At 37.7% G+C, this 25,590-nt stretch overlaps 4 long non-coding RNA genes across 9 annotated transcripts in view; 2 read left to right on the top strand and 2 right to left on the bottom strand.

The window, feature by feature from the left end:
* The window catches only part of LOC111926326 (uncharacterized), a 148,144-nt gene extending 126,477 nt beyond the window's left edge, over positions 1-21,667 (bottom strand). The window contains exon 1 of the long non-coding RNA XR_015283790.1: positions 21,437-21,667. This is a non-coding gene — a long non-coding RNA (uncharacterized LOC111926326). The remainder of the gene's footprint in view (positions 1-21,436) is intronic.
* On the bottom strand, positions 338-7,572 carry LOC147655097 (uncharacterized). Of its 4 annotated transcripts, none has more exons than XR_015283786.1 (4): positions 5,556-7,572; positions 4,909-5,013; positions 4,653-4,723; positions 338-1,776 (listed from the first exon to the last, which is right to left on the bottom strand). It is a non-coding gene; the product is annotated as an uncharacterized LOC147655097 (long non-coding RNA). The 4 variants fall into 4 exon arrangements; XR_015283787.1 differs by having other exon boundaries at positions 338-2,316; positions 4,909-4,992; positions 5,260-7,359; XR_015283788.1 differs by having other exon boundaries at positions 4,909-4,992; positions 5,260-7,359.
* On the top strand, positions 7,085-14,009 carry LOC111926327 (uncharacterized). 3 transcript variants are annotated; one of them, XR_015283793.1, is made up of 4 exons: positions 7,085-8,435; positions 11,062-11,182; positions 13,132-13,340; positions 13,460-14,009. It is a non-coding gene; the product is annotated as an uncharacterized LOC111926327 (long non-coding RNA). The 3 variants fall into 3 exon arrangements; XR_015283794.1 differs by having other exon boundaries at positions 7,561-8,092; XR_002862854.2 differs by lacking the exon at positions 13,132-13,340 and having other exon boundaries at positions 7,561-8,092.
* LOC111926328 (uncharacterized) lies at positions 21,656-25,291 on the top strand. The gene is made up of 3 exons (XR_002862855.2): positions 21,656-21,758; positions 21,831-21,957; positions 22,611-25,291. It is a non-coding gene; the product is annotated as an uncharacterized LOC111926328 (long non-coding RNA).
* Positions 25,292-25,590: the final 299 nt, after the last annotated feature.

Genomic DNA, 25,590 nt, shown 5'->3' with positions numbered 1-25,590 from the left:
CACCATCCCACTTGAACTCATTTCATTCGAATTCTGCTCATATGACACATAAATGTGTTTTCAAACAATATTCCCACTAATTTCACCAGCTCTTTTCTGACTAAAATTTCAAAGAATCTTTGAAGAAAATGTTCAGACTAAGAACTGTAAAACCATTCAAACAAAGTAATTACTGTTTTCACTACCCTTAAAATTGCACCTTTTTAATAAGAGAGTTGCAAGCTTTCAAAATTAGCAGTTTTACCTGTTATTGAACTTCCAGTAGCAGCTGATTTTCTCTCTGGGACACCAACATGGCAGATTCCCACTGATCTTGAACCAAACACTAACAGCCTCATGGAGACAATGGAAATTTTATTTTCCTTACAGATTGTCCTGAACTTACAGCTGCTAAACGCAAATATTACTTTAACATTGCAATTTCATAAAAGCTACAGAAATCACTGAGGTGATATGGGATTTCCAGTGGGGAAAATATTGATCTTTATGACAAAAGGAAGAGGAATGATGGAGAATAGTACACTTTCCATAGTAAAATAAATTATTTACCCAGTAAATATCAGAGACATGCTTTGAATCTTGGAACAAATTGCAACTAAAAATCTCTGTTGGATCAGATTTGCACATAGCTTCACCCTCAGTCATAAACAAGTGCAATTCCTTCTTTCATAGGTATTCCCAAGAGTTCATTTTTAGCATCTTTAGTCCATAGCAAGTAAAAAAATCCATGTACAGTAATTCCATAGAACTACAGACACTACCAATACATAAAATAGATGCAAGTTATTTTTTAATATATTTTCTAAAACCTAAGGTTCATCCTTCTAGCTGTAAAAAGTGAGAGAGTTCAGATCTAAAATACAGCCTGTTTCTCCAGTGGAACTACTAATTAAAAACCTTTCAGATATTCAAAAGAAGCAGTCAGTAGCTTTTAAACATACCTACCTACTATTACAGGTTGATTCTTGGGTGATGGAAAAGGAGTACAATGCAGAACCTTAAAGAGCTGATGCTTCAACTTCTTTTAAATTAAAAGCAAATCTCTCTATGTGGAGTCTTTGTGTGATTAAAATCTACCATTACTAAGGACTTCATTTTCATATCTATGTTTAAAAAACAAGACTTATCAAGTACCGAGGTAATCACAAAATTCAGTGAGAACATTTATTGATTTGACGGTAATAAAAAGAACTTTTATTTACCTAATCTGTTAAAGTAAATTGATTTATTTAGATAAATTATCAAAGAAAAAAAGCAGTAGCAGAAAATAGTAGTAGCACTGTTCAACTACAAGGCTATTATAGCTACTACTACAGGAAATCTGGTGAAAACCTAATCAACAAACTTGAAAAATGAAAATTTAAGTCATTACTACTTGAACTTTTTTCAGAACATTTAATGTGGTTTCAGCAATAAGATGTGTCTTGAGAGAACACACAAGAAGTTGAAGGCACTTCTAGGCTGTGTCAAAAAAACAACAAATTCTGCCTGTTTGGGTCACTAGTATAATAAAAAGTCTTAACTGCTGAGGCAATAATGAATGGTCTGGCCTCATGTGTGACTGAAGTGCTGAAAATGTGGTGCTATTTAACAAGCACGACAGGGTACTGGATTCCAGCCTGTCATTGTGCCATGTGAAATCTTCAATGCATCCCTTCTGCACCAGAGTTCTACTTCATGCTAAAATATCATCCAGGCTAGTCCAAGGTCAGATTACTGAGGTCAACGTACCAAATTTGAAACCACCAGGTCTCTCTGGGGAAGGCCAAGGCCACCCTGAAGGAGGAGAGAATCAGAAAAAGTGACATGGAGAGCAGGTCCTTCCTTGAGGTCTCTACATGCTGGCACATGAATAATGCAGAATGTAAAAAACTGCAGATGGCTGAGAAATAAAAATTATTTTTCCAATGTTCCACCCACCCTGTTAACCTGCAAGGTTACCCCATGCTCAGATCCAACAGAGAAAGTGCCACAATGAGCTCTTGCTTATCCATTTACATCAAAGTTAACTTTGTTGGTAAAGTAAAAATTTTCTTATTTCCTAATTTTGCCAGCAGTGCTGCCCACGGGTTGGTAATGATAGTGACCCTCAGAAGAGTAATAGTTATACTTATGAGAGAAGAACTGAAAGAAGATTTAAGTCCATAGTTTCCCTTTCTTCCACCAGTTTCATCAGTAACTTTCTTTTCCCTTCCATCCATTCCTGTCCCTTGGTTCCAGCAGAAGGCATAATGAAAAGAATCTGCTCCTCCTGTCGTTATCTCCAGAATAGAAATTTGGTTAGGGTTTAACAGGGATTGCACTTCTTCCCACTTTCTGAGGAGATGAATAAGGACCAGTGGCTTACTATGAGTTTACAAACACAAGATCGTAATAAAATTAATATAATAACATTAATAATATATATTATATAATAATAATAACTAATAATATTTCCCAAACTCTGTGTTTCAGAGTCTAAGTGAGAATTGCTGGTTACCTCCTTGTTCTATATGGGCACTGGGCTGCAATGTCTGAGTTGCAAGCCTTGCTGAAAATCCTTTACATCCAAACAATGCTTTTTCACAGAAATGAAATAATATTATATATATATAGATAGATAGATATAGATATATAGAGATATATAGATACAGATATGGATAAAGATAGAGATATAGATATTGATAAAATAAGTCAAGAATCTGGTATTTGCTGTGCTGATAGCCAAGCAAGAGAATCCAAATTTCTTTGTCTGAAGTTGGACACAACTGCAGAGCTCTGTATTTGTGAGTTACATCTGGAAGGGGTTTACAGCTGATTCAGAATGAATTAACCAATGTCACCTAAAAGTACATAGGACAATCTCAGACTGTATTAAGCAGATGAAAAAAAAAAAAAAAAAAAAAAAAAGAGGAAAAAGATAAATTTTAAAAAAAGTAGTAATATTCCTCTACTTCTTACCAGAGGCAAAATTCTGAGACACTGTGAAGTCTTTATAATCTAATTCAATGGGTTAACCATCCAGACAGAAGAGTTACTAATTTTTAATGACTTGTGTGGCAATTTTTGCCACTTCTGCTACTGCAACATGAACAGATTTCCATTTCTCTGTGGGCTTTTATTCTACAAACAATTTAAGCAAATATTGACATGAAGGCACAGTATATTTACTTTGGTTTTTTTTCTCTCTAACCTTTGAAGAAATTAATAATAATGCTGGAATTAAAAAGTTAAAAAGCTTTACATTTAATTGCACCCATTATCTGACTTCAATAGGATCTTAGGCCACTCCATGTACCAAGAGGTACTTAAAACTTAAAAGGTATTTATAAAATATTTTTCATAGGAAAAAAAAAAACAGTGTTGTTTAAACCTCCTAAATAAAGATATGCATTTTGCAACATAGTAACCAGTAGATGTACTTTTTGAAAAGCTTATGAGCTATCAAAAAAAAAAGTTTTGCAAAACTTTGGGCAAAATCTTGCTCAACTAAAAGAAATTAGTATTACAAGATTTTTTTATCATTTTGTAAAACTCCCTAGTCCTGCAACTGAGTTTACCAGGCTTCCCAAACAACCTGGGCTGGAAGGTTTAAAAACCATTCTTTTTATTTTTACAGCACCACACAGAAGAATAGACAAACTTTTGCTAAATACATTCATGGAGAAATGATGCCACTGAAGTTGGAAATCTGATTACCTAGTTTCAAAACAACATAAATTGAAATGGCTGCACTAACACACAAGGCCTCTATTATAGAGATTTATAAAGGAAAAGCTGAGCGAACTTTAATTACAGCAGCATTTCCCATGCCACTGTGTTACTGACAGGTCTATTGCCTCTTGCTCCAAGCTAGGATTACAGTTTTACTCAAGGGCTTTCTGTTTCAGAAGCTCTGGCATAAGCTTTCTATGACAAAGTGCTTAGAATTGCCCTGTCTAAATCAGTATAAGCCAGTGTTTTTAAAAAAGAAAATCTGGCACCCTACAGAAACCCTGATCTCTTCTAGAGCAAGCCAAGTCCAGCAATGGCAAAAGGCTCCTACTGGGAGTAGGAGCCATAAAACAGCTGGATGAGACTGGTAGCACTGAAAAAACATCAAAGCAACATCAGCTGAGAAATCAAGCACTTGAATCTCAGGAAATTCAAGTGTTATGGTTACTTCTTCACCATTAGCTCAAACACCTTACACATAGCCTACTTCCAAATAAATTAGACAATTAAAACAAAGGTCTGGCCTAAGTAAATACCCTGAGTCCCATTTCTAGCTGCTGCCAAACACCCTTTCTCCATTAGAGCCACGGTAGCTTTGCTGATTCAAGCCAGCTGAGGATCTAGGGTAATTGTCAATGTCACTGTAACCATTAAGGGGCTGAGGTGGAAGGAGATAAGTTTCAAAAGCCCAATTCTGTCTTTCACTCATCTTAGAGGCAGTTGCAGGGGAAAATCAAATTTGTGAATGTTTCAAAAGGTAAAAGAAAACTTTAAGATCATCCAGTGCCTAATACTGCTAAGGATGAAACAACAAGCTTTCTGTTCTTGTGCTTTTACTGATAATCACCAAAAAGTCATAAAAGGCTATGATTTTCAAGGCAAAGCTGACACAAATTGGTCACTTGGCACCCTTAAAGTGAAGTTAAATGTTTATAGACCTCTATGCACAAGGAACTCACAACTCATGCTGTGCTTTCATGGATTTCTTCAGACTCAGCTACATCCCTTGAGAGATCACAGTTTGATGGGGCTGCATGGCAGAGAAACAGAGGAAAGCAAATCAGGGAATCATTTCACCTTCCTGACTCAATTCCACCTGCAGTCTGTGCGCACATAAATTTTGCTGTCAGAGAGCTTTAACTCCAGCCATTCCCTGGAGGTCATGAAGGATTTTCACACCCTGAGGACAGCCATACATGCAAACACAACCCTCACCTGTCTCTGCACATCTTTCTACCAGGAAGGCTCTGCCAAAGAAAGAAATTTTCCCAGCAGAGATGATCCTCCTTGGGGCACGTGCTGTGGAAATCCAGAATGGAGCTGCAAAATAAACTCCTTGTCTTCAGCTATGCATTATACAGATTTCTTTCTCAATACACACCTAGCAAAAGCTACAAAAAAAGCTCTGTATGCAGAAACTGAGGTAATGCTGAAACCATCTGTGGAGAATGTGTAAGCACACATTCTATGTGCAGCTGAACTATTATAAATCCCAATGATATTTTTTGTGATATGTTAACAATTAGATGCAAGCAGTGCATAACCAGTTGGGAGTAACATACAAACCTACAATATGTGATTTCCTCTGACACTGACTTATAAGAGTGTTTATTTAGCTATTGCTTGTCCTTTCAGTGATCTAAACCTCCAGAAGGTAACATGCTAGCCCAAGAAACTGAAAATATTCTCTTTAGCCACCCAGATGTTTCTACCTTACACTCCAGGGACACATCTGCAACAAAGGATGTATTAAAGTAACACAACTTTACTTCACCCTGGGTCTCATTTTTTGAGTTGAAACAAGCTTGTCTGGGCCAACTTATTTATTGTAAAGTTATCACGTTTGCACCAAAGTTCTTCACCTTAAACCTTCAAAGTCATCCCTTCAAACAAGTGCCTTCTCCTTGGAGTTCATATGAGTAATAAAGCCTCCTTCAAAAGCACCACTTCGAGGTCCAACAAATGAAAAAATTCTTAGCTGAAAACTCCATTAAAGGCCACTGCTTTTCCTCAGACCAGAGCTCTCTCACTTCTGTATTAACACCAGGATAGAGTGGGTAAAAATCAGTCTATTATAGACATTTCTAAAGGAAAATTGGAGGACTCTGACTGAATATTGACTCAAGCCTTGTAATAATCACATTCTGAGACTCCTGAGGAGTTATTTGTACATTTAGAAGCACAGGAACAGATACTTCAATAATTCTTCTGCTTTTTCTTATCTATTAAGTCCAAAAAGAGGATTCCCCTTTCTACCTATGCTTGTTACCTGATTTTGCAATCTGAAATCAATACAATTAAAAAAAAGCAATGCTGTTGAGGAGTAGCATACTCATGGCCATATCAGCTGTACATCTATAAATATGATAAATCACCAGAACTAAGCCATCAAAGTGAGAACTTTCCAGTTTTTCTCCTGATCTGTTTTCACCACAAACAGAAATGTCCTGCATGGACCATGCCAACTTTCCTCATACACCAAAAGGAAACCCTTCCTTGACAGCAGATCTGATCTGAATACAGTTCTGATGTGTTCTTGATGGGTGGAGTTTGGGGCAAGATGGGATGAGAGCTGCCAGCCCACAGAAACCTCTCCCTGGTGTCTTTGCAAAAGAGCAAAGGCCACGAAGAATAGCACTGTAAAGAAATCAGCTGGAAGGTTTAGAAAGGTCTGAATTTAAAAAGCCTTGCTGTCTAGACCTGAATTTTTAAAATTGTGGCAAAAGCCACATTTAGCATTTCCAGTGTCAGGATATTTTGGCATCCCTTGTCCTCTTACTTCATCAGAAGCTTCTTTACTTCCTGCTTCTCCTTCTTCCTTCTCCATCTCCACAGCCTGTTACCTCTGTTACAGCCTGTAACTCCTCTGTTGCTTCCAGCTCTATCCTTGTCTGCTCTTTTGTTTTGCCTCACATGTTATGAATTCTTATCTTACTTAGGGAAACTCAAAGCCTACAAAACACCACCAGGTTTATTCTGCTTCCAGCATTTGTATGCAATGTGCCAGGAAAATCCTCAACATAAGCCAATCAAATAAAATATTCATTTCAGGACTGCCCAAACACAATATTTAGAAAACTCTTCAGGATTGTGGTGGGGTTTTTGTTTTGTTTATTTTTTTTTGTTTGCTTGCTTGTGGTTTTTAAGTTCTCTAACTGTGGAGCCCAGGCTTTGATACTACATAAAGCTTCTGTTTCTCGGCTGTAGCATCCCTGTCACCCAGGGACAGCTCATAACCCTGCTCATTACAGCCGTGGATCTCTCTCACATCACACAGATCATCCTCCTGCATCCGTGGGCTGGGCAGGGATGGAGGCTGAGCGGGCAGGCCTGTGCCCTTGTGGTGGTCGGGGCCTGTGCCCTTGTGGTGCTCAGGGCCTGTGTCCCGGCCGTGCCCAGGGCCGTGCCCTTGTGGTGCTCAGGGCCTGTGTCCCGGCGGTGCTCAGGGCCTGTGTCCCGGCGGTGCCCAGGGCCGTGCCCTTGTGGTGCTCAGGGCCTGTGTCCCGGCGGTGCTCAGGGCCGTGTCCCGGCGGTGCCCAGGGCTGTGTGTGTTCCCTCAGCTCGGAGCGGACAGCAGCAGCTCGGGGCCCGCCGCGATGGGCACGGTCCCTGCGGAGGCTCCCGGAGCCCCGGGACACCGCGGGCAGCCGCGGCCCCGCCAGGCCCGTGCCACTCGAGGGCTCACAGTGACATCTGCTGGCACCGCTCCCTCGCAAGGCCCAGCAGATCGCGAGGCATCGCTCAAGCCCACACAAGCTCTGTTTCAAAGACAAGGAAATTGATAACTTGTAATCATCGATAATCTTGAAAGCGGAGCGCCTGAGTGGGAGGCGGGCTGCAGAGCGCAGCTCACGCCGCAGGAGGAATCCCAAACCCTCTGGCATTCCCTTCTCTTACCCAATTGTTTTCTTCACACTGAGGCCTGAAAACAGAGCCCACTCTTGCAGTGCAGTCAGAGAAAATGTGTACACAAGCTGGCATCTTCTTTTGATCATTTCATTGAGAGCACAGCTCCTGATCAGAGCGGGAGGCCCGCCAGGTTTCTAACAGAGCGTTAAATCCTTTCAAGTTTTCCCAACCATAGAATTTTTTCCCCTCCTTCCTCCAAGCAGAGCGTAAAAATCCTCCAAATCTTAATTGACCAACTTGAGCATGGTCCTAAAGAATATTAAACACATTTGACAATTTGGAACTGCTTTTCATTTACAAGATTTTAATAATACTAATTCCACTTAGCAGTTCTACCTCCATGGCCTTTTTTTTTTTCTTTTTTTTCCTGCTGCTGTTACTGTTAACTAAAATATCTTCCTGTAAAGCTGAAGTTCATCACAGGATTGACAAGCAACTACCTTGGCATTGTGGGTCAAGCCTTTCCAAGTGACCTTTCCATATGCTAAGGGTAAGAGCACACACAAGGGAGATGCACCAATTGTCCTGAGGATGAGGGCACACAGTTCATTTTAGGATACATGTGAGTGTTCTGCCCCAGTGTGGAGATTCTAAAAGGAGGACTGCTAAGCCAGGATTTTTATTTAATGGCAGCATATAGAAGGAAAGAGAAACTGGCAGCAAACAACAAAATTCAGGTGGAGAGCAGAGAAGTCCACAGGCCATTTTGTAGAACTCAGTGTATGGACTTCCTAAAGCTTCCAGGAGTGGCAGCAGGACAGAGAGAAGGAAAGAAGCTGCAGGAGAAACAGGCATCACAGAAACTGGAAATGGAAGTTTTTTCACAATTCTTTGTAAGAAAAGCAGTAACAGGCGTTACATACCTTTCTGTATCCAAAACTTGCAGAACTACAACTTCCCTCCCTTAAAATTGAATGGGGAAATAGGAAAGTCAGAAGGAGCTGACTCATGAATTATTGAAATCCAAGTTACTTAATTTTTAAATTTTAGCTACCCAGTTGCGAAGTCTTGACCCTTCTATTGCCACAATCATATTTATAAATTGCTTCATCCTATTTTGAAAGCCTGGAGATTTCAAACAAATCACGACCTAACCAGAAAAAGCCTCTCTGGAGGAAGTTGTCACCAGTGTGTAGAATATTTTATGTGGGCAGTGGGTATGATTCAGAATGGGAGTTACCAAAGGTGACCTCAGATTTTTTGCCCCCCAAAAAAGCTAAAAAGTGAGTTAAATGGTTTAAATTGTAGATTCAAATAAGGCTTGAAAATGCAACATCTTGGTTAGCACATTCTTGAATACTGTAGCCTCAAAACAGAACAGACATGTGGCACAGCTATTAAGTTAAAAGATAAGCAGGGAAGAAAACAAAGCAAACCAAACCCAGACAGGGCAGCTGTCTAGATATTTACATAAACAGACCAGGTTTTCTGCTTTCATTTCAACAAAGCAATGTCTCACTCATGGAAGATCTGGCCAAAGTTTTCAGACTCTGTGAAATACTAACAAACTCCTATTCATGTGAATATGGAAAGTAAGAGGGTTTTATTAAGTTGTAAATCTGCTGCTAATTCATCAGTCTAGTCTGCAAGTGCCAATTATAAAACCCTACATGTTTTGAGGATAAAAATTAAATGTTTTGACTTTGATGAGACTATTCATGTGTCTGAACATGTGTTTATGGTCTTTTTTGGCTGGAGGCCTAACTGCAAATCCTTTATTCCATAGTATTACTGGAATAGGAAACAAGCAATAAGAACAGTTTTCACTTTTCTCTAAGAAATTTTAATATTTGGCTTTTGGAAGGTATTTCCCTGTGTTTCTCAAGAAACATTAAATTTAGTTAGAACCCACAAACCGGTCTGGGCTTTTTTTTTTACTGTGCTTACTATCCGATCCATAGTAATATAGATAAAAACCATGGGATTTCTGTTTGGCAGAATTGGTCAGAATGGATGTTTTTATGTTTACTATAGATCTGGGGAGAAGATTTGCATATCTGGGGGGAAAAAAGGAATCTGAAATATATCTGCCATAGTATATATACTGCCACTACACAGGAAGATTTAGTTTAATGTTGGAGTGATCCAGAAAACCCTTCTGAATTAATGAAGCAAACTGAGCTATTTCTATTCAGGTGATCTAACACAAAGTTAAATATTTGGTTTGCTGTTCATCATTGCAGACATTTGTGGGTTCTTTTGTTTGAGTTTGGTTTGGGGTTTTTTCCCAAAATTAAGAAAAATAAACCCTAAAATTATGAAAATAAATTAATCACTGTTATTTGTTGAAAATTTGGTTACACAGGAAATTTCCCAACCAACTCTGACCAACCATCATCACCATATTTATATGGGTTTCACCATTATAATGCACCTCAGCTGCTGGCACTCCTACCAGATAAAAACATTTTAAAGACTGGATAATATTTCTATTAATTTTATTTCTGTGTAAGTTGATGTTTATGTAGATGCTACTGAAGACCATTCTCATTTTGTTCAGATCTTGGATCCTTGGTTCAAACCTTGAATCCTTAGTTCAAAGTTTAAAATTTCTAATAATTACTCTGAAAGTCAGAATGTGTCCCGTTTCCTAAATCTTCTGATAATTTTTTTTTTTAAAGTTATAGGTATTGAGATTATTTTCCAGAACATACATGATCTGATTGTGAACATCCCCTTGAATTATTTTAAAAAAGATTCCACGAGGATAGAAATTAATATTGTTCACTAGAAAATGAGGTGTGACTTACTGTCTTCTAATTTCTGAAAACTGGAGCCCTTTTTGAGTCATTATTTGGTCAACATTTTCAACATATTGAAAAGACTTTCAATAACATTTTTGAATTCTCTGTATAGCCAAAATTAATCTCAAAAACCATAAACAATGGTTGAAATGTGAGGGCTTTTGTTTTCAAGACAGGACAACCAGGATACAAATGCTTATATAAAACAATGCAGTGATCTCACTGACAACTTCTACTAATACTCTAAGGATCATTTTTAAATGGCAAATCCTCAATATTTAACTCAGAGGTTATCCCCAAAACAAAACCAAAGAAAAGAAAACAAAACAACAAAAAAAAAAAAAAACAAAAAACACCACAACCAAAGGAGGAAAAAAAACAGCCCCCTGAAATAGCACAGAATATGAGCAAGCTATTACAGAAACTCAAATTGCTTGTCATTAAGAAGAGGGAGGAAAGCCATCTCTGTGATAAAGCACTACTCTGTAAAAGTATTAACCAGTCATTTAGTCCAGCTGACAGCACTAATGCTTCAAGAGTGTCAAAGATTTCTCAACCAGAAATGTAGTTGTGCCAAAAATACATCAAATGGGCCTTTAAGAAGTCATTCTATGCCTCCTATTATGCTAACACTGCAACTTTTGATCACTGGCCTTAGCTTCAAGAATTTGTGAAATGATTGAATTCTTTTTCACCCTTTTCATAATTCCTACAGCATAAACTCATCCTATTGTCTACCCAATAAGGCAGACAAGATATAAAGGACATTCTCTAGCTGGACTGCAACATTATTAACTCAACTGGAAACCACTTGGCAGAAAATCACACAGAAGAAGGTAATTATTCCTCTTTTTAATAATCTCCAGCTGTTTGAGTGCTGTTGTCATTCCTTCATGCTTCAGACCAGGTCAAGCACTCTCCTAGGAACCCCCTGGTCCTGTCCTCTTGTGAGAAACAGCACAAGTAACACAAAGAGGTATCTCCTCACTGCCTAGTACATTCACAGGCTCCAATACCCACTCTAATTTTGAATCTCTGGTAATCAGACCCCTCTATAGCATCAGTGCCTCAACACCCAGCAGCAATTAATTTGATGTCAGACTGGTTGTGATTCCTTTCCTGATGCCATGAAAAAAAAAAAGTACCTTCTTCCAAACCAGTGTATGCCATCAAACTCTGGAGATTCAGTGCTGACTGGACAGTAATTATCTTTCTTCTCTGCTCATGCCCACCTGCGAACAGGTTTTCCTGGTCAGAGCACGTGGAGCAGTGGGAAACACTCTCTCAGGTACATGGAGTTATCCTTGGGGTTGTCCTCTGCAGGGCCAGGAGCTGGACTTTGATGATCCTTGTGGGTCCCTCTCAACTCAGGATATTTTATGATTTTACTCAGTCAGCACACAGAAAAGTGGAGCCTGGCCATGGACCCCTCTGTGCTCTGATAAATATTCATGGTCTCACAAAATTTCACACTTTTATCACATGAATATATGATTATGGTTTGCTGCCAGAAAGTCAAGGCAGGGTAGTGACACCAACAAATGCCTTCTGCTTTTACTACTGGTGTAATGTCTGATCTATCCCTCTACCTTCAAACACCCAAATAAGAGAATAATGAGCATCTCTCGGGATATCTTAGATGTAACAGTGCTGCTTTCAAAACTTAATTACAAAAAAAATTAAATTTTCAATAAAAATAATTAAACAGCCCCTACAAAAACTTAGGTAAAGTTGTTCTGCTGCAAAAACCGGTGAATGACAAAGGTGTAAAAGCAGGTGATGATAATCTATTGCCAAAGACACCTGACCTGCAAAAATGTAAACCAAATCAGACCCAGCATTATCTATGAAGACCTCTTTTTTGTGCTAAACCACAACCTGGGAATGTTATTGTTTTGTAGGGCTAAGCCTTACTGTTTAATGTGACCATGCCTAAATAGGAACCAGCCCATCAGCTGTTTAATTAGCAGTAGAACAGGCACATGAGATTAAATGCCAGGAAGTAACTACCCCCAACAACTCAAGGTCTAGTTGGTCACTTTGTGTCACACTGATACTCTTATTCCTTCTTTCGTTTATAAATTGCTCTCTCCATTAATTACTTTGGCAAAGTGCAGAGGAATCAACAAATCATGGTGAGCAGAGTGGCAGGCAATCCTGCTCCTGAAGCTGGATATTTCATCATCTCAGTTCTTGCCTGAACACTGCTGATTTTAATCTGTATTTTACAGGGTAACAGGCTGTTCTTCCATCTCTGCCAGGGGAGTAGGGAGGCAGGTTTGAGGTAGATTTATGAAGAAACAATAATCCTCAAATCGCTTGCAATTCCATCACCCTTCAGCCAGCAAATTCTCATTCTATTTAGCATGTGTTTGAAGGGCCCTGGTGGGATGGAAGTGGTGGAGGCACAGACAACTGCTGCCACATACTCAGAGTGTTAAGTTCAGCTTGTAAATTATGACACAGAAAGAACCTGTAACAACAGAAGGCATCTCTGAATCACGCAGGGAGCTGTTCTGAAGCCTCCCTCTGCTTAGTTATTTCTCTTCCCTTCCTCTCAGAAGGCACTCATTCTCTGTAGACTGTACATTTTTTTTTTCCACAGATTTATATCTTCCTACTATATATAGATATTGTTGAATCCTGCTGAAGGAACTAAATACACTCCAGCAATGCTATTCCAGAAGATGTCCAATTTCAACTATGTATAAAGCAGTTTATAAAATCAAGCTAAGCTCAACAATAAATATTACCATCAACATCCTTCCATTTTTTTTCCCCTCAGGCATATCAACTCTGTCTCCTGAAGTGGTCTCTGATTCAAATAGGATCTCCAGATCATGGTCCTGCTAACATACTACATTCCAAACACATTTAAAGCTTCACAATGATCAAAGATGACAATGTCAACACTCGCAAAAGATGTTCTTTAAAGCATTCTGCTTCTGCCACTAAAATTCTTTACACCAACAGCCTTTATTTCCAGCATGAACTGTAAGAAAAACATTTTAATGAGTGTCATATTTGTAGTATGGCTTATATTTCCTTCTTTGTGTTGTATTTTACTTCCTCTAAGTTTTCCTCTAATGCAGTTTCTTGCTTTGCCTCCACAGCTCAGCCTTACAGAGGAAACTTCAATATGGAGAATATTCTCCAAAAACTGCAGACAGTTAATGCTTCATTTCTGTCTTTTGAAGGGAAAAAACAAGCCTCTTCAACATTCTTAGGAAGTAAATATACCAGAAAAATTTACAAAGCTTCCCAAGAAATCACCTGTGAAGTTTAAAAATTGTAAATCTCTAGCATGCCATAAAAAACATTTCCCACCAAAACAGCAAATTTATATAGTATTTACATGCATATTATGACCAATTCATAGGGCACAGTGCCAGTTACACTGAGACTGGCAGGAACTTTCATGGCTTAACGAGAACAAGGTTTTCCCTCTAAATTTTAGAGGTAGGAGTGTAGGAGAAGACATTATGGGACACAGGGAATGGGGTGCAGCTGTGTAAGACAAACTAACAGCAGTGAAGGAGAACGGAATGCTGAGGTGTATTGGCCAACCACAAAACAGTAAAAGGGAACAGGTGTTATGCATGTGAGAAACAGGGTATGGAAGGTTGCACTGGGGAATAATAAACTGCTGATGCCTGAAACCATTCTCAGTGTCAGCTGTGTGTCCTCTGTCAAATGCTGTCCCATGTGAGGAGCCACCACCAACATAGGAGGGCCCAATTAAAATGGTCTGGCTGAGCTGCTGAGTTCCAACAGCCACAGAAAGTCATCCAGTAGTTCCCATGTTGAGTCAAAACAATTCACAGATGTGTCAGCACATATGTCTGTCAAAAACTTTCCAGTTCCATTTAAAGATTTTACCTAGGGAGCAATAAATTTTTTGCTTTTTGTTTCTCTTACCTAGCTGATACTTTTATCTTGTTTCATAAAGGAATTTTCAAATTCAGGTATCGTTCCTCACAATGGAGATTTTAGGCATCAGTAGCTACTTTTTAACTTTCTCTTCAGCATATAAATATTTATATGCCACATTTATAAATTAAAGAAGAAAAATCTCAGAAATATGCTGCTTAGTCATGGGGGATGACTAGCATGACTCACAAAGACTATGGAAACAAGTTAATACAAATCATGCACTGTACCAAATGTTCCCTTAGACAGGACCTAACAATCCCCAGAATTTTGCTTTGTATGAGGAATGAAATGGTCCATTGTGTCTCTTTAGGAGGTTGCTTTAGTCATGGTGGCTTGGTTAGTTACTAGGATTGTATATACAGTGCACATTGATGAACAAAGCCACATTTTCATCCATTTTCCAAGTAATTTCTAATGTGACTCATAGTGCAGGCTCCTCACAGCTCAGTGATGATGTACAGAGGTTCCCACACAACTATCATTATGCCAGGAAAAGGTTTAGTTTCCCTCCTCATACATTTTGAATACATGTTTTTCTGCAATTTCAAACCTTTTCAAAACACTTAAGTGCTAACATTATAAAACCATCCTTTTGGCAACCATTATTTATCCCTGCACAGCTCATTAACCCTTCTCCCTGGTGGTGTATTTTAGACAGAAAACAGGTGCAATTCTTCTTGCTGCTCTGGTGACACTTTAATGGGACCTTGGAACCCCCTTTAGCATCTGAGGAGTAAAAGCTGTGAAAGGAAAACCCCTGTGGTGCCTGCAAGGTCCTCAAAGGGAAAAGTAGGAGGGGAAAGTGTTTGGATGGAAGTGAAGAAAAAGGGTCTGATTGAGGGAGGGTTTGATTGATTGGTGTTTGCGGGAGAGGGAACACTTCAAAATCTGACCTAGTTTCTCACAGTTTAAAAGATAAAATAGAAGATTAATTACATATTCAGATATGAGCTGCTACAAGCTTTTCATCTAAAGCCTGAAAAGACAAAGATAATGAATTTTGGTCATCACTTTAAAATAGGCACACGTAGGGAATTATCGCAAGGTAACTCTTACAGTCTCCCTCCCCTGTCGCTTTATTTCTTGTTCCCATCTTCAGCACTGTGTTAAAAATTTTAAAAAATAAAAATGAAATGCAAAGGTAATAAACCAGAGCAAACAAATTACCTAAATACGTAATTTAAGCACCCAGCTTCCAGAGACTTCTATTTCACACCACTAATTCAATGCCTTGCACTAATTTTAAGAAGAATCCCGACAAAGGTTTGTTTTCTTCCCTCTGCCAAAGTTTTTAAATTCCATCTGCTCTCCCTCTTCCTGTTGGTTGCAGAACCTTTGCACACATCTTCCATCTATATTGTATTTTTCTTGATGTCCACAGCTACAGCTCAAGTTCCATAGTTTATCATATCCCTTCATAATTCAAGTCAGCAACATCAGTAGTGCATAAAACTTAATCTCAGTGGTTATCTACAATGAATGCCAAGTGAAATGAAAAAGTCACATCCACAACTCATTCCCAGAAGCTTCCATCCAGTCTTTCATGCCTGTTTTTAACCATATCATTTGGTGAGGAAAAATAATGCTTCCTAGCTCCAAACAAACACTGAAGTAGTTCAGCTAGAGATGAAACATGGTTCTAATCCTACATAGTTAGCAAAAAAGAGTGAAACAGATTAAAAAGCCTGATGTCAAAATTACTTTCCACGTAGAATAACACAGAAAGATGAGAAGGTAAAGCAGTTTTCTAAAATCAGCAATTTAAAAAATGGTATTGTGATGAAAATCTTCATATCCTGCATGTGGATAAGAAGGAAAATCAGTAGTAGACAATTAAATGGATGGCTCTGGTATCCTTGGAAAAGGGGGACACTTCAAAATTACTGCCCAGCTGCAATCTTTGTGCTATTCTTTTCTCCCTTTATGTAAAACTCAAGGAGGAGGAGGTGAAAATGTTCAATTACAAAATTTACAAACAAAAAACTTTATAGAGATGGACAACCCTCAAAACAGACACACACAAAATAGACATTCAGAATGAGGAGACCATTGATTGATATTTAACACATTATTTATTCTCATAAACACCAATCAGACACCGAATGGTAAACTGGTATTCATATATATGATTTTAAATCATTTTGTCCTTCAATTATTTTATAAGGAGTTGAGAGGAGAAATTTGCCAGGAAATTTCAGTGCTGAAATACTGCTGAATCCCAGGACATCTGTGTGGGAAGATACATTTGGAGTCTCAAGACACAAGGCTTCAAGCCAACATGAACATCAACTGAATTCAATTATTACCAAGTAGAGAAAGCCACTGATCACCTGGGCCCTGAACTTTGCTATCACTTCTACATTTGTCAATTACAGAAAAGAAACAAAGGTTCTGGACCAACAAAAGCTCCTCAGGAGTGCTTTCATGCTGTGCTCTTATTAGTGTTGCCCACAAAACTTGGATTTGTTAGTCAGTATGCAGCAAGGCAACAATTACACAAGAGAGACATGGATTATTTATTTCAGAGTTACACAAGCCTGGGTGCTCAGTAGTATTCCACAGATCAAGAATGCCAGTTATCAAAAGTTTATGCTATTTATGCATTTTTTTCAAAGGATTTAGAGTTCATTGGCTACAAGTGACATCTTTCTCTTATTGTCCTAGGTGACCTAAAAAATAAAGCATATTCAACACCAATTTAGCAGTCTTTATATCTCAACATTTTATCAAAAATTTTAACATGTTTAGTTTTTGCAGAGGAAGGAGAAGGAAGAGATAGGTGAAGAATGGCAATATGATATGAATTTGTACTTACAGCCCAACCCTGCTGAACAGGGCAATTTTGTTATTAAGCCCAGCCAGGTAAGGATTTCATATGAATTTTATGTGAAATAATCTTGATACAAATTTCACCCACAGATATTTAGAGGTGTAACTGAAAAATTCTTTCTTTTTTGTGTGGACATTGGATGAAAATCTGAATAGCATCTTATTTTAAAGATGCTAAAGCATCTCTTTTTTATAAACTGAAAGAAACAGACTCACAACCTCCCAAAAAAAAAATCACCAGGGGCCAGTGGAAGTAGCAGAGCAGAAATGCCCACCAGGCTTCCCCATACTGTCTGCAGGGTATCTACCAGGAAACACATCATTCCATCATCAGAAAAGGAACATTGCACGCGTGCCTATGCCCAAATCCTTTGGTTTGGAAGATTAAATCTGCATTCTGCATGGTAAAGAGCAATTCAAAATGGAAATGGGGGAAGAAAAAAGTTTCTCCTTAGATCTGCAGCACTGTCCTCAGAAAACCAAGGTCAGAGCATTTCCAAACAGATATAAATCAGTATTAATCTTAAAAAAAAAAAAAGAATATTACAATGCTATTCTTCACAAGCACTAAATTAAAATATAAATCTCACTGCAAAATGTTTATAAACTAAATTATAATTAATTGCTTAAGCCACTTTTTTTTTCTGCCATTGACCAATAGCCAATAAATTTTTTATGCAAGTTGGCAGAGGTAAATAGCTGTAACTAAACATCTGCTCAGCTGATCCAGGAACAGCCTGATTTGACCAGGCAGATTCAGGCATCACAGGAACATCAAAGAGCACACATAGACTGACCCTGTGTTTATGAACTTCAGCTTTCCTGAATATTTGAATATGACCCATAATTTTCATTCCCTTCATGTCAACCAGTCTTCCCCGATGACTCTTTAAATTGAAAGAAAGTTATCAGCCCAATTTTTTGAATTGCAAAGAAGCCTAAGAAAAAACAACTATTTGCAGCTCCTGCTTGGAGGGGAAAACAACATGAGCAGCGAATGAAATCCATACAATAAATTATTCCTCAAAAGCCATGTAATCCTCTGAATTATGCTCATATATTTTCTGGGTTTCATTTTACATGGACTCTGCCCAGGAAATCTATTTCTACAGAAACATTTTCACGCCACCAGTTTTGCTGCTGACTTTGAAATGGGAAGTGCAGCAAGACTGACTGACATCTGTGGAGTGCAGATCATGGTGTGTTGGACAGTCCACAAAAGACTTGCTTATCAGAATCTCTGAAGCTATGAAAATATGGCAATTTTTTCCTGGAACTGTGCATGCTGAAAATACCACCAGTGCTGGTGCCACCTCAGAGGGCAACAAAGATTTTGAAGTCAGATCATGAGATAAAATCCTCCTCTCCTAATCCTCCTCTCCCATGAATTTTTAAAATAATTTATAATATTATGGGAGGCAGTACTGCTTTATTGTCTTTTATAAAAGATAAAGAACCCTCAGTAAAATGGGAAAAGGAAAACAAAAGAGAAGAAAAAACTTGTGTCTCTCTTCCAAGCTTTTCAGAGCTAAGCCTGCTGTGTTTTATACCTGAGCAGTAGGAATGAGATTGACCATTTTTTTAACTTTTTTTTAAAATAAATATACAACCACTTGATACTGGGATAGGACTTGTGCCAGATTTGCTGCCAATTGAGTGATTCATTTCTCATTGACACAAATCACAAATGCCTGAGCAAATGAAGGGTGTTTTTCATTTCCTGCTGACAAGGAGGTTTTGAACCCAAAATTTTATTGAGTCATGGCCCTGCAGCCAGGACCTTACCTTGTTTTGGAACAATTCTCAAAGTGAACCTGATAGAATGTACTGTGCATACTAAAACTGAGACCAAAAAAAAATTAAATAACATATGAAATAAAAGAATATGAAAAAAATTAAATAAAAAAATCTGCCTATTTCTGAATGTTAAAACATGTGCAACAGGTAGTTGAGAAGACTATTTGTGCTACTACTTTTAAGGGAGAACAGGCCAGAGAAGACACAGCCAAAGACAGCTGAAATGATACTGCCTAAATATAAAGCACAGCAATTCCCTGCCTGGACAGGAAAATAATGAGAAAAGAGAAAGAAAAGATAAAGTGAAAAATTAGCAGTAAAGAACATTCTTAGTCCCCTAACACCTGTGAGGAACAGAACTGTAAATAGGATGCCCAAGCACCCTAATTTGCACACCAATCCCCAGAACTGCCAGCTTGGCAAACTTGCAGGAAGGTTCTAACTCATCCACATTGCTGGTTACCAAATGCATTTTTAACCCAGAGCAAAGTACGTAGCTACATGTCGTTCCTACATTTAGAAAACCAATCCACCAAAGAGATAAACAGGAGCCTTGGATGAACTGTCTCCAGTGAATTTTGCAGCATATTGAATATCCTGAATTGGAAAAGCAGTCCACCAGTGAGCATAACACATAAACCACAGAAGCCATGGCATTTCCATGTGAAATAAAGGGGATACCTCAAAGGAAGCACTCAGGACAGGTACAAAGTTTGATGTGTACAGATCATTACAGGGCAGGACAGAACTGGGACACAAGTGGGTAAGAAAGATTCCAGCCATGAAAAGTTACCAAACAGATAATAAATTGCTGTGTGGGCATTGCAGCTGTTGCACTACTGGGTTCAAAGCAAGCCTGTTCTGGCCTTGCATCCCTCATGTGACTTTATTTAGATAACACTTCAATTTTATGCTCCATTGAGCACTATGTACATTTTGGACACTGAATGTTTATAATTAAGTGTATTTATATGATACTTTGTTTAAAGAGCTGTGGCACGAAGATCAGAGAACTGCAATAATTTGATTCACACAATTTAGCCTGAATTTTGTATTTCAGGTCTCAAACACTCAAATCAGCAGCAGTGTTTCACAGCCAACTCAGACAGAAATTGTGTTTGGGTAAAATATATTTTACTGGATTCACCCAAATTAACAGCTCCAGTAAAATTATACTGTAACTGACAAAACATCCATAAATGTGATTAGAATTTTATATCAGAATGACAGTAAAAGCCAGTTAATAAATAGCTAATTATTACATTTAGTCCAGCAAGTAATTCAGGTGATTTATCTTTCAGTCTTGATATTGTCCATCTATACACCATTATAGATTTTCAGATATTTTGTCATTAAATTTACTAACAAAACAGCTTTTACTGGGCACCTTGTCAAAGGCAATCCCAGTGTTTAATGTAATGACTCATGATTTTTTATAATCCAATTACAGCAGCCTGAAATTGAATAGAAATTTTAAAATTCACTTTGGGATTAGCTACATTTTCAAGTTTAATGACTAATTTAGTGACTAATAGATGCACTATAATAAACACACTAATCACAGTTAGAAGGCTATAGATAATTCTGGTCAAAGGAAAGCTACAATATTTTCATTTTGCTTTCTTTCTTTTAAATAAGAATCAGTTTCAATGCTGATAGTGGAGAGTTACTTCCAAAATTCTTCAAATTAAATTCTTTTTGTGGAATTTACGAAGTCATAATATATGATTCACCAGCATCATTCCCTATTTTTATTTTTGTGTCCTGGTTTCATTTCCAGTCAGAATGCACACTTTTTGTCCAATAAGATGCACAAAAATTAACCTTCATCCTTTCTCTTAAACCAGTCTTGAAAAGTTCTTCCATAAAGTACCCATTATCTCACAGAAAAAAAACTCCAAAGTAAAGCTCAAATGAATTTTTTAGAATAAGCTGTGAAAACTTACCCAATGTGTAATAGACTCTGATAATCCATGATTTTTCCATAATTATGATTTTGATTTATATTCTCAACAGATAAGTCATAAAAATCATCACAAGGTTTTACTCAAACACAAGCTTAATGTATGACTGTGCACTTCCAAGAAAGTAGTTTTATAGAAAGAACTCCACCAAAATCTGCCAATTTATCTCAGCCAAATATCACATACCAGAGCTGGAATGTCACACACACTAGTCATTTTTGCTGAGGTTGCACAGAAACATCTTTAAAGCCATTTGACAGCACAATGTTCTTCAAGTAGCTGTCATTTAAATATTTATGACATGATTACTTAGATAAAGTTTCCATCATTTCTGTAAGCAGCTTCTGGGGGAATCAAACTTTGAAAAACATGGGAATTACTAAAGCACTACGTGGCCATGCTTGCAGAAATAGCAAATTTCATGTACAGCATAAATAAATTGTAGACCCACTCAGAGCTTGAAATATAAGGAAGTTCTTCAGGAATGTTAATCAAAACAAATTTTGAGGACACAGGCCATTCCATAAACCAATAAATAAACAGTCTGAATGGACAATGCATACCTACCTCAGAGGATGCTGCAGGGAAGTGTGTAAAGAACAAGGACATGAATTCAACAATTCAACCAGTCAGCTTTACAGGGGTTGATTCTCACTTGATTTATACCCATTTAAATCACAATCTCATTATATCTACATAATAATCCATCTCCCTGACGAGAGGCTGGGTGCTTTTTGCAGGCCCAGGCTGCTCAGCAGCAGCTGCAAACCTACAGAGAAGCGCTCACTGAGCCCTGCTGACTCATTGCAGCTTTTGATTTATTCCAGCTGGCAATAAGAGGAGACAGAGTGTGGCTGGGAGGGGTGGAACTGGGCTGGGTGGCTGTCAGGTGAGGAATGCCTCGAGTTTGTGGTTACCTCGCTATTAATGGAAACTCTGACAATATTCTCCCCTTCCTCAGAGCCTTTGCATGGATGCACAGCCCTTGGAACTGTATTCCAGCCTAAAAATAGGAGTGCATGGAGATTTGGACAAGCAAAATAATTCTACACTCACCTTCCAAAGCAAGGCACTGTTTACATTCACAGGTTAATTATTGCTTATATTTGCCTCTAATCTGCATATGTGTTAAACGACCCACCCAAAGCCTGATTTTACAATTAAGAGTAATCTGCAATTACTTCCAACCAGGCTGTAGTCTTGCCTGCCAATTAATTACAGAGTTCGTGGGAAGTGTTTACAAATTAGTCAACTGAAAAGCTAAATACAGCAGAGCAGTCGTTCTGATGAGGCAGGAAATAAAAATGCCCCTAGGTATTTCATGAGTCTGTTCTTGTGTCCACAAGCACAGATTGAAGAGAACACACTAAAACTCCACTGGCAATTTTCCAGGATGCCAAAATGGTGTTTCCTACATGTAGCCTGTAGGATTTACAAATTCTCAAAATATGAGACTCTTAATGGCAACAGCAGATCAGTCCTTCTTTTACAAGTTACAAATGCTTTTTAAGAGCCTCTTTCCTAACAGTCCCTTGACTTCATAACTGCTGTAATTAATGCTGGCAGGAGCTGTGCTCCCTAATTTTTCATGGTTTGTATAAAGAAAGATGTACCATCACTGGTTTAAAAGTTAGAGGGGAAAAAGGAACCTATTGTAGGAAAATACCTGGGCAATTAAGTTCAGTCATCTGAAAATTTACTTTATACTTTTTCTGATAAACTTCTCGTGTTCCTTTTTCAGGCTGCCCCTAAACATCTGGCTGGAACGACTGAGACTGTTCATCCAGTTTCTAACCTTAAATATAAACATACTACTCTATCACTACTTGCTTTTGTGCAGATGTTTTATCCTGATTTTTATTTCAAAAAACACATAATTATATTGCAGATATATTATATTATATTATATATATTATATTGCAGATTCAGTGCCACGAGATGTTGGAATTATAAAGGGATAAATGAGAAAATGTGGAAATGAAAATATATTACCTCAAAACCCAATTAGGAATTCCATCAAAGGCTATTAAAATTCATATATAACTTTCTGCACTTCGGATTGAGAGTGTAAAGTAGAAAAAAATATAACTCTGCACTTTTTAGTCTCTATATTATTGCCAAATAAGCATAAGCATCCAATGCTGACTACTAGCAAAGAAAAGGCACTGGAACAGAGATACCTCCTGGGCTGTCCATAAACAATGCTTTCCATGTAAATATAAATCCAGCTAAAACTCTTGTACTAGTCACAGATTCTTTCTCACTTTATTGTTTTACACTTTATCTAAATTGCCAAAAGAAACCTTTTCACTCTAAATATTGAATTAGGCTGAAGATCTTCAGTCCTGCTAAATTTTGTGGCATCTTATTTTATAAAATGGCATTTTATGACATTTTATTATATAAAAAATTAAGGATAGAAGTGATAAAACACTTCTTTTGCTTTGTTTTGCTTTCTTTCAAGGAATTCTTGAAAAGGGTTCTTGATATTAAATAAGAGCGGTCAAAAACCTGTCCATGATGAAACCATTCATAAATGAGGCCATAAATAGCAATCTTTTCATGAGCCTTGTCCACATGAAAGAAGTTTCCCTTTGGACTAATTAACTTTTTCAATAACTGTACAGAAGACAGAAGGTGGTTTGACAGCACCTGACATGACAGTAACAATAAGACAAATGTTGCTTCTGAAGCATGCACTCTAAAGGCATTGCCATGGGAACATTTATCCTTTTACCCCTTTTTGTGCTGAGGTTCATTGCTTCAAACATGCCCAGACCCACGAGGCTGTTGGCCTGAATATTTTAATAGCTGATGAGGGAGGGACTGAGGGAGGAGGAGAGACAAGATGCTTGGGTAGCCTGGAGCAATATCTTTATGAATATCCCCTTATGTGGACTGTGTCTCCTCCTGACCGAATCAGGATTTCAGTGCTACCCCTAAACTATGACAAACCATGGATTTTTAGCACAAAACACATTTCCATACGGAGTTAGCTGGCAGGCAGGAAGTCCTGCCAGGAAATTATATCTCTTGGCAGATACACTACAGCAACATCTTTCTAATTCAATGGGAATTTATTCAGGCAACAGGTGCAATGGCAACCTCTGAACAGCTGATGCCAGCTCACATCTTCAAAAATCAGGACATGCTTTTCCAGAGACCAAGGCAAGTGAATGATTAGGCTATGGTAAGATTGAGAGCTAAAGGCTGTTTTGTCCTCTCAATGAACATGTTTTACTACCTTTAAATAACAGGATTTGGGTTGCTGGGTTTCCACAGAAAACCAAATACCAATCATAGAAAAATGGTTTGTGTTGGAAGGGATTATAGATTCTCTAATTCCAACCTGCCCTACAGGGACCCGATATTAGTCTTTGTACTAAAAATACCGCACTCGCTTACTATGATAGAAATTACTTATTTACTTATAAATTACTGCTGGTCTGATTTAGATTTTTTTAAAGGGGGAAAAAAAAATCTTTCTTTGCAGTAAGTGACCATTTCTGGACTTTAATCCCTATGTAATTTTTTTGCCTTGCAAAGGTTTTTATAGTATTTATTATTTTGAAAATCTGAGCTCATTGGCTCAATTCAGAGAGGCACAACTGGTCCTAAATCTTTAAAAATGTCCTTGTGTCAGCAAAGTGCTGTGTGGAGTAACACGTCTGAGAAGACTCCAGAGGAAAGAAGATAGTGGAGAAACATAATTAAAAGTCCTCACTTTTTCTGATTATTCTTGAAAACTGTTCTATCTCAATGTTATGAATGAAGTATTCTTATAGAGAGAGGTCTTCAGAAGTTAAGCAGATTATTGTTATAAAGCTTAAAAGAAAATTTAAACATGCAAAACTCTGGAGAATTTTATCAACCTTCACTTCTAGGAAGAAGGAAAATTAAGTGAAAATTTTCCAAAAAAGAGCAGATGTTGCTCTATGAGGGAACAGTAAAGCAAGTGAAATTACAACCTGAGAGGAGCTTCACTCAGACCCATAATTTCTGACACTCAACACCTACAATTAGGGTCAGATTGAAAATGAGGTACCTGATGTGTGAAAGCCTAATGCATCCCACTGGATGTTTTTCCAGCTAAAACCCAGCTTTCAAAATGAACAAAAGAAAATATCCTTCTGGTTTGGGATGCTGAGCAGTCATTTGTCAAGAGACTTTTCAAAAGAAATTTTTTTTAAATATCATGATATGGACATAAATGAACACTCAGTATCCAGCAAAAATAAGACTTTGGTCTGCAAAATATCCCCCAATGGTTTGTTTTAACATTTGTATGTTTCATTTCAATACTATTTTATATTTGAAACTTTTTTTGTACTGTCTTATCATTGGTATTGTAAAACCTGTTCAAAACAAATTTAAACAAAAATTATTATAAAACTTCACTGTCATTAAAAACAGAGAACCTCATTTCCTGTCTAAGTATTTTTTTAAAATATGTTTTCAGTCAGATTCAGAAAAAAAAACCAAAACATTCTAGTTCATAGCTCCCATTCTTCAAACAGCTCATTATGGAAAAGTTTTGCTGGGATTTCTTCCTATTTCTTCCTCTCTATAAAGAGAATGTCACCAAAAATGTAAATGTTCACCTGAAGCTGAGAGTCAGTAAATGTTTTACTGCTAAAAAGAATTTCCCTTGGATCCTGAAAGTGTTACTGTAATTAAATGAAAAACATATGATTATTTCAAGGGCCAATTCTTGCCTAGTC

The sequence above is a fragment of the Cyanistes caeruleus genome, chromosome 2 (genome assembly GCF_971803275.1).
Source record: "Cyanistes caeruleus chromosome 2, bCyaCae1.hap1.1, whole genome shotgun sequence".
In the NCBI taxonomy this organism is placed as follows: Eukaryota; Metazoa; Chordata; class Aves; order Passeriformes; family Paridae; genus Cyanistes; species Cyanistes caeruleus.
This window is presented reverse-complemented; position numbering and strand designations above follow the sequence as displayed.